Below are 14,281 nucleotides of genomic sequence, written 5' to 3' on the forward strand. Positions count from 1 at the left end.
ATATATATATATGTACACACATTAGATAGAATAGATCTAGTCTATCTAATATATATAGTCACATTTAGAGAGGGCTGTTTGCTTTGCTCTAATCATTTTTCCACTGGCTATTTCACATTACGTCCATTATTATTGGAAGTCATATCCAAACCATATCCTAAAAATACTATCATATGTACACTCGTATAGGATGCCGTAGACAGGTAGGGACAGAGAGATTCAATTTTCTTCTGAGAAGTCAAAAAACAGTAGCAGAATCAGACATGATGGCAAAAATCTGAAGTCCAAACTAACTTTTGCATAAACAGTGGTGGAAACTAGCTAAAATTACATATAAAATTGGGAATTTTTTTTTTATAAAAGGGGGTTATATTTCTTATCTACCGTATATATTCTCTATGTAGTCCATGGATGATGCAAGATTCTGTTGAAGGGGCCACCCAAGGTTGACTTCAAACGCCCAACTCTCAATTGCACTTCTCTCAAAAGAAGATCAATAAAGGGAAGAAAATGATGCTGAAGAACCACCCCCACCAAAAGGCTTAGTTAAAATTGAAGAATATTATTGCCTTCCATCTATTTCTTCCTTTGGAATCGTCATCGGCTTCATTTCCGTAAATGAAATATCAATCCATCTGCATCATCTAAAAGTTAAACTTACGTTTATCAAATGATATCGGTAGGCTATAGCGATTTGCAATTACCGTTACCGTACTAATAGTTCAACTAACCACAATACTAATGAAACTACTTAGGGGCTTCGTTTTGCCGACCCTAAGAATAGTAGTATATGGAAAAGTAGTGAGATGAAGAAAAGTTTGAATGGGACTTTCATGTATGCTCACTTGGGGGTGGGGTCTCCACCACACGTGTTTCAAGATTTTGCTATCCTTCAAACATTCTTGGATTTGATGTGCTCTTAGTGGACTACACGTTGTGGGCCCCCCCGTAGGGTCACTCCTCTTGTTTAGATTTTAATTTTGTTATCTAAAGTTGGGCCAAAATTATTTGGTGCTGCCCTCTTTTAAACGACGAATTTTAAGTTAAACTAGTAACCTTTATTGCATCAAATAAAAATTAAGAAGCCTTTATCTTGTCCAATACCAGCGTTGGAAGTTGGGATCAAGGCAGGCCATTTGGTTGCCATAAATCTTTCGATCAATAAATTGAAAATCATGATGGATATGATTGACTATTTGACTCAAATTCTCCCATTATTATCAAGGGTATTACTATTAGATTTAAAAGATTAATAATAATAATAATAATAATAATTATATATATTAGAAGGTCACCCGCGCATACCACATGTATGATTTGAAAATAAATGTTTAAGAAATCCATTCCTTTGCAGGCTTTCGATATTAATCTAGTCAGTACGAGTTATTATGCCCGTTCATTTCCTATTCCCTTGACTTTCAATTATATCCATAGGATCTTTCATCTTAAAAAGTAACAATAAAATGATTTAAAAAAATTTATAAATAAAAAGCCACGGTTCATTTGATTTAGGGAGGAGAGTGAAAGAGAGAGAAGAGGGGCATATGGGTGGCTATTTTGTGGAAATTATAATATTTTCTTTAATTTAATGGTAATTAAAAATTATAACATAAATTTAGAAAATTTACGTTTGGAGAGTTTTACCGATAAGTAGGCCGACTGACTTGGCTGGATTAGTTGTGACTCAATTGGACTTCCAGATAATAGGGTTCACATCGAAAAAAAAAATTATAACGTAAATTTCATGGGTAAAAATGGAAGTTAAGAGGTAGATAAAATGACTCTTTCTTCTTTTATAACAATGTTGAATTAATTCCTCGACCAACAGGTTGGTGCTTCAAAAGGCGCGTCACAGAGCGTACGGTCTTCGAATGGAACAACTCAACAACCCCTTTGGGTTTTAGAATTGAGAAGAGAGGGCGCCTAACAATTTGACAATTGAGACGACCGTAGAAGCGGGGAACTCCTTAGGGCTCAAATGCCTTAATACAAACAAAAGGATTTTCACCAACTCGAATTTGGGTCAACCAACTTTATTAATCGAAAGGAAGAGTACAAGACATAAAAAGGATAAAATAAGCATTGCTTGTGTGATAAGAGAGTTGTGTGTGTAAGTCTATGTGTGTCTCCACAGCATGGGCTGTTACCTTTCAATAACTTTTCTTGATGGAAATCCTTCAATGTGTTTGCCGCCTCCTTGTCTTCTAGTTCCTCTAAGCTGAGCCTTCTGCCAATTCATTTCACCGTCTATGAGCTTAAATTGCCATTTGATCAACTTTCAATTCAACCCCTGCACTTTCTACTTTTTCACTTCTAGCCCAAGCTTTTTAATTCCTCAAGTTTTCACCCTATGAAATGAGAATGGCCTGTCATTGATCTTGAATAATCGGCTTTTTATTATGGGCCGATCCATGGACTAGTATTCAAGGGCTTCTCAAATGGATCCAAGACAATAAAATTGAATGTGCTTGCAATATTAGCACCTTCTTCAACCGAGACCCGAAGTCGGCCCATAACTATATTTCCGAGTTATATATCAAACATATATAATTTTGATAATTTTCAGAAATATGGTATCAACGATTGTTCCTGTGTGTGTACCTCAAATGACTTTAGAAAATTTCAAGTACACATGAATTAAAATGCCCAACTCAATTCACTTTGTCGATTTTAGATTCAAGTTTCAATCGAGGTCTCTGATCTTGCTTTTGAAAGAAGAATTTTCTCATGTCAAAGCACAACAAAGGCCAAAGTTAATAGCGAGAGATCCCACATTATTTGGTCACACAAAAAAAATACTTCGAACACTTTTAGTATTATTTGTGGTGCCATAGGCTTTTATTTTGCAAGGAAAAGAAGAATGAAAACACCTTCTCATTGCGATGATTTTCTCTCCACATGCTTATGATAAATCGGCCATGGCATTGGCCTGACATTTCTGATTATGCAGATCTGAACTTATTGTTGTCGTTTATAAATAGATTCTCGGCAATCATAGCACAAATGTTATAATACATGCGTTAGCCGCTTATTTGTTACATCACTTGTACGAGTTTCCAATAGATGCGGCGAACTTACCTTAAAGCGGCTAACAAATGATTTTGTGATTTGAAAAATTGTGATCCAAAAGAATGATGCACGCCAACTAGGCTTTAGCGAAAATGAGCACATTTTCACCCGTTTTAGTGGTAGTAATGGATATCCCCCACGTCCAACTAGGTTTAGATGCAGCTTCTTTATTCCGCACATCCGCGATATATTTCTACAGCATTCAAATTGACCCCTTAGCCTGAGTAAATCTTGCTTGGAATTTGCCCACGCTCCTCGGGACTAGCTCCCCGCGAGCAAAAGGTTCATGACCCTTTAGATCCAATAACATGAAACTTTCCATGGTGGTTTAGGTACTTTTTTCCTCAGCGGAATTATCACCGGAGGCACGTCACAAAAGCAATATATATTGCGACAAAAGAAATTCTCAGTCGTGATTTTGTCTCGGCCGATAATTGATATGGGGATAAGTAGGGGAATCATGACCAACCAAAATAATAACTTGCATATTACTTTCTTTTTTTTTTTGTTGCGATTTATGCTTTCTCACCCAAGATTCAATATGTTGCTAATGATCTTTGCCGTGTCGAGGAGAACCTGCTGGCGCTCTTCCAAGATCTGGGGGGCCTTCAGTAGCAAAAGTACTTTTATTGGTCTTTTTCCATGGCATTTTGAAATTTTCTAGTAAGGTGGTGCCTCTCGAGCATGGAAAATGAACTTTTTTTAAACATCCGCTTTACAGGCATAGTTTCAATCGGTGAAACTGAGCCTGTTGGCACCGATGGTTGATATCTTTGGACTTTACACGATTCTTTCGGGTTGTCTTCTCTTCTGCAACTAGAATAGATTGCGATGAAGTGAGTAAAACAGCAAGATTAGCGACCTCAGCCTCTTGTTCGCATGGCTGTCCCTCGAGTTTTACCAAGTTACTGAACATGAAAAAAAATTATCGCGTAAAGGAGGATGAAGACAAACTAGTTGCTTGCCTCCATCGCGATTGAAAATCGAGACTATCTCCTCCAGTAGATGAAATGCCTTTGATCCTTAGTCTCGCAAGTAACTGAACTGTGGCTCGCTCGGTTCACCATGGTGGTACTTCTTTGATGGATTTCCGCAGTCTTTTCTGACATGATAAAATTTTATCACGCAAGGGCGGAGGGCGATAATGGTCTCTTTGATCATTTTCACTGCGACACAGATTAATCTCTTCGGACAACGAGGTCGTGATCGAAGAGGTTACCAATGGCACAATTGATGTTGATCTCAACTGTACGGCAAGTGCAATCTCGCAGCGGTTTGCCGTTTGTTCAAGCATTATGTTAAAGAGCTGGGAAGTGTGCTTTACAGTTTCTATCATAGAATAGAGGAACTCAACTTGTTGTCGAGTTTGCTCAGCGATTTGACTCACCTCAGAATTTGTTGATATCGGCTCATGGAATGTTCCGGCATCCGCCCCCTAAGGTTGCGACACCGTTGAATCATAACAAACCGACACTTTTGAGTCAGGATAATTGTCAGTATCATGGTATCCCACAGTGTCAAAATAATCGTTGGTAGATAGAAATGAAATTTGTCGCAGTGAATCATGTGCAGTGGGTATCAACTCTTGAAAATCATGGATCTCAGAGTGATAGAAATCTGATGGAGCCGAGTTGTCCCAAGATGAGTGGTCATAAAACGTGATGGACGGAGGTCATATTTCCTCCGCGGCTTCATAATCTCTTACGTAAACATAAGGACCAAAAGCCGGCAGTAAAGCATTATTCCAACACAAAATGCTATAAGACGAATAATTCGGCTTGTAAATGTTTGCGTTAGCTGCATAGTTCGGCTTCCAAACGTTTGCTTCAGCCGCATAGTATTCCGTGGTGGAATAATTAGCGGCTGATGGAAGCGGAGATCGTGATTGATACTAAAATTGATGAAATGTGAAAACTTTGGATTGTTTTAGGTAATTCTTTTTTTTTTTTTACCATGTTATCCAAAAGTCCAATAGGTCTCGATTAATTCAGTTCGAGTCAGGTTGGCCACTTAAGGAGATAAACCTCTTCCAACATTGATGTTCTCTATTTACAAGACTCAAAACCGTGATTTTACTTAAGGGAATAAGTGTCGAATTGCTTGAACCAACCCATATTAGTAGGTTTTTTAGGTAGTTAACCCTATAAACAACTAAACTTTTTCATGTAAAACCAAAAAGTCCAATTTAATAATCATGACGTGATAATTTCTAGGGTTTTAAGGAAAGAAAAGAAAAAAGAATGTTGACATTTTTAATGAAGAATTTATAGGCCTTACGATCTCAATTTTCGTGGGTCGGTCCAAGTTTTTCAATTTTTTCCCTTTTTTTTTCGATTACAATAAGAGGCTCATGGCGTAGTACAAGAAATGGAAAGGAAATCTAAATAAAGGGGCACGGGTAATACCACCGATGATAATTGAACCCAGAACCTCTAGGTTACTAGGTAAGGGTGTTAGCCACTGCACTACACAATTTTCTCCAATTTTTTTCCCTTTAAGCAAGCTCTTTACGGTAGATTCGATTGACTTGCCAATCTACTGAATTCAACGAATTAATTTGAGAATCTACCGAACTTACCATCAGTTCTGAATTTAATTCGAATTTGTCGGTTCAACCCTGTAGATTCTTAAATTCGTACAAGTCTACGAATCAATTTGTGAATTTAACAACCATGACCGTTAAAGTTCAGAGAAAAGTGAATTGTCGAAGTCCCTAACAGTAATAGTTTGAGCAATTGAGAATTCCAAGCATCGAGCGGTTTAAAATAGTGTGGAAAGGAGGCTCACAGAAGATAGGAAGAAGGGCACATAAGGGATAAGAAGACCAAACATAAGTAACTGGCCAAAGGTGAAAAGGAAAAGGATTGAGTGTGGTGCACTGATGGTTGGTAGGGTACCGTTTGGGTAGGGAAGACCAGTGGTAATTTATATATAGATTGGACCCCAACCTACAAGTGGTTAAAACTATGTTTAACCCTAAACATAAAATTTCTATTACCACAAGTGGTTGGGCCAATGTCGTCCAAAAGCTCGAGCATTTGGATTGATATATGGGCCTGATCACTTGCAGTCCCATGTCAAATTTTTTGCAGAAAACACATATGCCCTTACTTATATTCTCTCGTTCGGAATCTGATTGAAACGTGTTTGAGCTCATGGGAGAATCACATATGGCGAAGATTGCCAAGCTGAATTATGGATATACGGAAGCCTCTTATAAATAGTGAGGGTCTTTCAGCAAAATGTTCCATTTGATTGATGCATGTACATATCTATCAGAAGGTTTTTGAAACTACCTGACTTATTCAGTTGTTTTCGCATTCCCATGCATCAAAGACAACCCCAGACAGAACCATGCGATCTGTCAGCAGTTCCTTGTCCATGAGCAAACATCAGGTTCTCTTCCGTGAAAACCTTGGTTTCTGTCAACAGCCTAGACAAAAGGGTGGGTGTTAATCTTCGCATTATTGTTGACTAACTAAACCGAAAGTAAACGAGTCCATTTAATAAAATGTGGCAACTTACTTATTGTACAAAGTCTTATTTAGTGTAGTCGATGTAATGATGAAAGGGCTGTTGAGGTACCGCAACTCTTCTTCAATTCTTCCCTCAATCCTCTTGGTGATCATGTTGACGTACAAATTAAGTGGCCGGTCTGATCCCTGACATATGACTCACATGAGATGTTCTTGTCGTGGAAAATCTATTGGCTCGAAATAGTTTTAACTGTTGGGTCAAATGTTCCTAAAAAACTAGCCTCTTTGCTCCAGAACCGGAGAGAAGACATTTTGTTGTTCTTTTTGCTATTTCAACAGTATTGCAGCAAACTCTCTGTATTGCAGCAAACTTCACTCGCTCGTGTTTTAGATTTTAGAGAATAGACTGAGAAGTGGAGCTGAATGGATCATTTTATTAGTCATCAAAATGCAAAAAAAAATACAAGTGACTTCCAACTGAATTCTTGAGCACAATACACGCTAGTGAAGTTTGTTGCAATACAGAGAGTCTGCTGCAATACTATTAAAATAGCAAAAAGAACAACATTGGTATCAGAGCCTACTTAATCTTACGGGGCTGTGAGAGTGTCTTGTGAGAGTGATTGAGATGTGTGATTTTATTCATAAGAAGCTGAGAAAACATGGAAGCAGGATCGAGTAGCTTCTCTGCACTAGCTCCACCAGTATTTGATGGGAAAAATTATCAAGCTTGGGCAGCAAGAATGCAAGCCTCTTGGAGGGCTGTGATTACTGGGAAGATGTAAAAGAAGTCTATAAGGTGGCTCCATTGCCTGACAATCCAACCCTGAATCAAATCAGCATCACAAGGAGAGAACGACCAAGAAAGCCAAGGCCAATGCCTGCTTGCATGCTACTGTCTCACCAACCATTTTCAACAGAGTCATGGCTTATCTATCGACCATGGAACTCTAGGACTTCCTCAAAGTCGAGTATCAAGGAGATGTATGAAGGGTTGAATCTAGTTAGGGATTTTGAGAGACTGCAGATGAAAGAATCTGAGACAATCACAGAGTATTCAACCAAGTTGATAAATATTGCAAACAAGGCAAGAATACTTAGTACTGACCTTTCTGACAATAGGTTGGGACAAAAAATACTTGTTTCAGTGCCTGAGAGGTATGAGGCAACCATTGCCTCTTTGGAGAACCAAGGACTTGTCTCAGATCAAGCTGGGAGAATTGATTAGTGCTCTACAAGCACCTGAGTATAAAAGATCAATGAGGCTGGAAGGAAGTGTTGAAGGGGCTTTAAAGGCTAAAGTGCAACAAAATCCTGGAGGGAAAGAGAAGAAGTGGAAAGGAAAGAAGGGAAACGACAGCAACTTAAAAGTTACATCAGTAGAAGGCAGTGCATGCAACAAAGGAGGAAAATACTCTTCTGGCAAGCACTGTGGTAAGCTGAATCATCCTCATTTTAGGTGCTGGAGGAGGCCAGATGTAAGGTGCAGAAAATGTAATAAGCTTGGGCACATAAAGAAGTTCTACAAAAAGAAGGGAGATCAGCAGCCAGATGAAGCACATGTTGCAGTCCAGCAAGAGCTAGATCAGTTATTTGTCGCTTCTTGTTTCACTTCAAGTACTCCTTGTGATGGTTGGCATGTTGATAGTAGTTGTACAAACCACATGACTAGTGATGAGAAGTTGTTTAGGAGTCTTGATAAGTCAATGAAATCGAAGGTGAGAATTGGGAATGGGGAATATTTAACTGTAGAAGGAAAAGGAACTGTAGCCATGAAGAGTTGTGTTGGAGTTAAGCTGACTTCTGATGTGATGTATGTGCCTGAGATAAATCTAAACCTGCTCAGTATGGGTCAGTTGGTAGAAAAGAGATTTAAGGTGATATTTGAATAAGGGAGTTGCCTGATCTTTGATTCCAGAGGTCAGGAGATGTTCAAGATAAGAATGTAGCATAAGAGTATTTCTCTGAACCCTCTCGAGAAGGAGCAGGTTGCATTCAGGTGCCAAGCCAGTGATTCAGAGGTATGGCACAAGAAGTTGGGGCACTTCCATAAAAAAAAAGAGTGCAGTTTATGCAGAAAAATGAGATGGCAAATAGGTTACCTAACTTGGAGGAACAACTCATGAGTTGTAAGGCTTGTCTGCTGGGTAAGCAAACCAGACTTCCTTTCAAAAAATCCGCTTGGCGAGCTAAGGAGAAGTTGTAGCTGATTCACATGGATCTTTGTGGTCTACAAGCAACTTATTCACTAAATGGCAACAGGTACTTCATCATTTTCAGTAATGACTATACCAGAATGTGTTGGATATATTTTATGAAGCAGAAGTTAGAAGTTACTGAGGTGTTTCTGAGGTTTAAGACATGGATTGAGAACCAAAGTGGCTGCAAGATTCAGGTCATTAGATCTGATAATGGAATAGAATATACCTCACATAGGTTCAACTCTTTATGTGAGGAAGCTGGAATCGAGCATCAGCTTACTGTCCCATATACTCCACAACAAAATGGAGTTAGTGAAAGAAAGAACATAACCATTATGGAGATGACCAGGTGTCTGTTGCATGAGAAGAATTTCCCAAATAAATTTTGGATAGAAGCATCAAATACAGTAGTTTTCCGGCTGAACAAATTACCTACAAGGGCTTTAGAGAAAAAGACACCCCTTGAAGCCTGGTTTGGTGTCAAGCTTACTCTATAAAATTTGAAGGTGTTTCGCTGTATGTGTTTCTCTCATGTTTGATAGGCCAAGAGGAACAAGCTAGGAGAGAAAGCTGAACTTGTCTTTGTCGGCTACAGCTTGGTGTCTAAAGCCTACAGGATCTATCAACCACAAACCGGGAAAGTGATTACAAGTAGGAATGTTCAGTTTTTGGGAGATGAGCAAAGGGACTGGCCAGATGCGCCACAAAGCAAGCATGAGGAGATCTCAATGAAACCTAATGAGCTGGTGGATGATGTTCCAATTAGAGGTACGAGATCTCTGATCGATATATATCATAGGTGCAATATGGCAGTTTTGGAGCCTGCAGGTTATGAGAAAGCTAAATGTGATCAAAGATGGGTGAATACTATGAAGGAAGAATTGGCCATAATAAAGAAGAACCAGACTTAAGAGTTAGTAGATAAGCCTACAAATAGGAAGATCATTGGGCTAAAATGGGTCTTCAGGACTAAACTCAATCATGATGGCTCGGTTAATAAGCTTAAGGCCAGGTTAGTGGTAAAAGGCTCTGCTTAGGTTTGGGGAGTAGATTTCTCTAAAACATTTGCACCTATAGTAAGGCTTGAAACTATTAGACTAATCCCTGCTTTAGTAGCTCAAAAGGGTTGGAAGGTGTATCAACTAAATGTTAAATCTACATTTCTAAATGGTGAGTTGTAGGAAAAAATTTATGTTGAGCAACCAAAGGGATTTATTGTACCAGATCATGAAGAGAAAGTATAAGTGCTGAAGAAGGCTCTATATGGCTTAAAGCAAGCTCCTAGAGCTTGATACAACAAAATGGACGGGTATCTGTTGAATCTTGGCTTTGAGGAGAGCCTGAGTGAGTCCACTTTGTATGTTAAAAAGTTGAATTCGGACTTAGTTGTTGTGTCTCTCTATGTGGATGATTTGTTGGTGACAGGAAGTAATGAGGCACAGATCACCACTTTCAAGCAGAATCTGATGAAGAAGTTCGAAATGACTGATTTGGGTGAGATGTCATATTTCCTTGGTATGGAGATCAAACAAGCTCAGAATGAGATCTTCATATGTCAAAGGAAGTACTTGAAGGAAATTTTGAAGAGATTTAGTATGGAGGAGTGCAAAAGTGTAAGTACAGCGATGGTTAAGAAAGAGAAGTTGTAGAAGAATGATGGTGCAGGTCTTATAGTTGAAGGACTCTGCAGAAGTTTGATCGGCTGCTTAATGTATCTCACTACAACTAGACTAGACATCATGTTTCCTGTAAATGTGTTGTCTACGTTTCTAAATTGTGCTAGTAAGAGCATATGGTAGTTGCTAAGAGGGTGTTGAGCTATTTGAATGACACTCTTTCTTATGGGATTAAGTTTTGTAGAGTCAAAGAGTTTAAGTTGTTGGGATATTCTTACAGTGATTGGGCTGGATCAGTGGATGATATGAGAAGCACTTTTGGTTATTGCTTCACATTTGGACCAGAATGCTTTTCGTGGTGTTCAAAGAAACAAGAGTTAGTTGCTCAATCAACTTTAGAAGTTGAATTCATTGCGACAACTGCAGCTGTGAATCAAGTAATATGGCTAAAGAAAGTGATGAATGATCTTCAATTGCAGCAAGAGAACAACATAGAGGTGTTTGTAGACAACCAAGCTACTCTGGCTATTTCACAGAATCCAGTCTTTCACGATAGAACAAAGCATTTCAAAGTTAAGTATTACTTCTTGGGGAAGTGCAGAGATCAAGTGAAGTGAAGCCGGTACACTGCAGTTCAGACAACCAACTTGTAGATATATTCACTAAGTCATTTCATGTTGGTCGGTTTGAAGCTCTTAGAGATAAGTTAGGTGTGTGTGCAGCTCATAATTCAAGAGGAGAATGTTAGTGAATTGTGAGCTGTTACTGTTACTTTTACTGATGTCTTAGTGATGTTTTTTGATCAGTTTACTGAGGTCCTAGTCTTTAGGGCCAACTAGCCGTTGTGGCTACATTTTAGGAAGTCAGGTACTTTACTTTATGGGCAAGTAGGTTATCAGTAACGTGCCTTTGCACTTAATAATTCAGTTAGAAGTCACTTGTATTTATTTTGCATTTTGATGATTAATAAAATGATCCATTCAGCTCCAATTCTCAGTCTGTTTTCTCAAATCTAAAACACGAGTGAGTGAAGTTTGCTGAAATTCAGAGAGTTTGCTGCAATACTGTTGAAATAGCAAAAAGAACGACACATTCTATTCGAAATGCATGATCTATATAGATCCTGAATCGTGTCTCGAAGTGCAATCCAACACATTTTGTGTCACAAGACGAAATCCGAATGCTTTTCCGCAAATCGGTTTTGCCTTATGAAGAAGAGTGGAAAACGGGAAGTTTTTCTTGTTATCCATGAACAGATATGGCACAATGCTCATTATGATGCTCTCTTACCACGACCCATCCACAGGAGTCAGCATGAGATGGCACATGAGCAGTGTATGCAATGACATCTGCAAATCAAAATCATTTAGGTCTCATTAGCTGATTTGGAAAACCCGTCAATCTAGATCTCAAGGTAAGGGGAAAGGATGCCACAATATATTATTCCCTTGTATTTTGTTTAGATTGTTTGGTTCTGAGCGAACAATGAAGTGACTTATGCTTGAAGACATTATATTGTATATTGATGAGAACATCTTCTTATGGCTTAGAACTCCAGCGTGGCCAGCCTGTGATTTGCAGATATGAAAGATCAAAGAGCAAAGCCTTATCTTGAGTTCATACCCGAACTATTAAACTGAAAAGGGCAGCTCCAAAGTAACTCATTAGAGAACTTACTTGAGTAACGAAGATGCCATTGATGGTGAGCCTTGACTTAATGACCTTCTTATAGATTGACTTAGTGTGAAGGTCATTGCAGGGCCCTCTTTCAACTGGGTCTGCAAGGTCTCCTATACCTCATTTACAGCTCAGCCCTCCAAAAATTTTACCATTTTTTTAGATTTGTTATTGAGACGAAGATATAAGTCCAACCAATGGTTTCAGGGACATGTTACCGACTTTGCATCGTTGGTCATAACATGAAGCTTTGGATTACTGAAGGATCCCTGATTTTCCATTAAATGCCGTTTGCACAAATCCACCACATCCTGCATTGAGTAATTTGGTAAGCTACCCCTTTCAGCTAAATTTTGTAAGCTAAAATGACTTAGTTTTGCATAATCTACAGAAGAACTTTCCCTTGAATACGAAAGATTTTAACTCGGACATGCTCTTTCCTTTTACCCTATCAATAATCCGACCATTTGTTCACGTTGGAAATAGATCATTTTTTGGACACATATGTTGTGGTTGGCCCTAGTCTAAATATATCTGCTTAAAGAAATCTCTTTAGATAATGGATGTATACTAGATTACCTTATCGATGTCACACATGATGACTTTCTCGATGGTTTTGTGCTTGAGCGCCTCTCTTACAGTGGACTCCTCACCGCCTCCTATTATAAACACGGGCTTGGGGCTGAAACCATCCTGACAGGATCATGAAAGATTATGAATCAATGCTTCATGATAGAAACAATATCAACGAACAAGGCTAGAGTCGGTATGTACTTGTCATGCAGCAGAAGAGCAGGGTGGACTAAGCACTCGTGATAAATGTACTCATTTACTGTGGCGCTCTGCAACTTCCCGTCAATAAGCTGAACCTGCAATCAATGCATGAATGTATAGAATCATTAGGATCAGTGCGTCCCCAGACTAGGGGTTTTGCATGAACCTAAATTTTTATATTACTTAATAGAAAATTTACCGTCAAGAACATGTGTTAATGATAAGATGATGCGATTACCTTTCCGAAGCGCTTTGTATCCAAAATGACTATGTCATGGTATTGGCTTGTGCAGTGATGCAGGACTCTTCGAAAAAAGAATAAATTGTCTCTCAACATCATCAAGTACAATTTGTATCATGAAGCACACGAGGAACATTTTCGAAATGGGAAGAGCAACAACATTGTCGTATATATGTACATTCTATCTGCTGTCATGTCTCTACGTCGATCTATTTAAAGCAAGTACATGAGGACAAAAATCAGTGTCATCCTTTTCAACTGCCAACCCAAGCGAGGCATAATAGCTGCTGTGGACTCTGTCAATCACCATCCACTGACTACTCCTCGAGTCAAAACCAAATAGCATCTCTCTTTTTTTATTTAACAAAGAAAAAGAACGGCTCGAAAGGGAAAAATATCGAGAAAGCCAGGTACCTGTTAATGGCAAAGGACCACTTGAGATCGGCACCAAGCTGCTCCTCGAACCACTCAAGGTTCTGAAGCAGATCACTGCTCTCGTGGTAGTTGGTCGCGTTGCTCGTCTCCTCTGCTAACAATTCAGCGATTGGAGGGGACATTTCGTCGGAGGCAGAGGCGGCAGCAGATGCAGAAGACAATGTTACATCGTACACCATTTTAATGCTTCTTTTCTGATACTGTGGCTAACTGCATTAGAGGTTGTGATCATTAATACATGGTCTAATTACAATGGATTAAACCGGGCCACGATTCACATAATCTAGTGGGGTGCTCTGCGGGCCGACAAAAGGAAATACGATATATATGTGATCAGTTCAGTCCATCACAGTAGATGAGGACCCCAGATAATGTTTGGAAACAGAAAGGTAAGGGTGAGGGAGGCCACATTCACTTTATACACATGCAGAAGGAAAAATAATAATTTGCAGTCGATTCTACCGACCCGGTTACCATTCCTCACCATATTAACCCAAGCAGATTAGAACAGATTGAGGGGGAGAGAAGAAAAGGGCTGTTCGCGTAAGATCGGGGGATGACGGGGACGATTGTGATTCGTAATTGCAGAAACGTGTAGGGAGGGAGGAGTGCAGGTGAAGATTTTGCCCATTTGGGATGGCTGCTGGAAGCGCCCATGACTCTCGAAGCATTACCACAAAATGTAGAATGAGCAAGCAGTTACGTGGATGGGATTAAAAATGAAGATTTTGAATTATTAAAACCAAAAAATTCAAAATGAAAAAATAATAATAAGGAACACTCACACTCAAC

General features: G+C 39.1%; 1 long non-coding RNA gene across 4 annotated transcripts; it reads right to left on the reverse strand.

Moving 5' to 3' along the window:
- Positions 1-6,276: 6,276 nt before the first annotated feature.
- LOC116195069 lies at positions 6,277-14,149 on the reverse strand. 4 transcript variants are annotated; one of them, XR_004154572.1, is made up of 8 exons: positions 13,469-14,149; positions 12,814-12,908; positions 12,619-12,732; positions 12,262-12,350; positions 12,040-12,176; positions 11,653-11,930; positions 6,595-6,731; positions 6,277-6,502 (listed from the first exon to the last, which is right to left on the reverse strand). It is a non-coding gene; the product is annotated as an uncharacterized LOC116195069 (long non-coding RNA). The 4 variants fall into 4 exon arrangements; XR_004154573.1 differs by having other exon boundaries at positions 11,653-11,711; positions 12,040-12,350; XR_004154571.1 differs by having other exon boundaries at positions 12,040-12,350.
- Between the last annotated feature and the right edge of the window lie 132 nt (positions 14,150-14,281).

This window comes from Punica granatum, chromosome 2 (assembly GCF_007655135.1).
Source record: "Punica granatum isolate Tunisia-2019 chromosome 2, ASM765513v2, whole genome shotgun sequence".
Lineage (NCBI taxonomy): Eukaryota > Viridiplantae > Streptophyta > Magnoliopsida > Myrtales > Lythraceae > Punica > Punica granatum.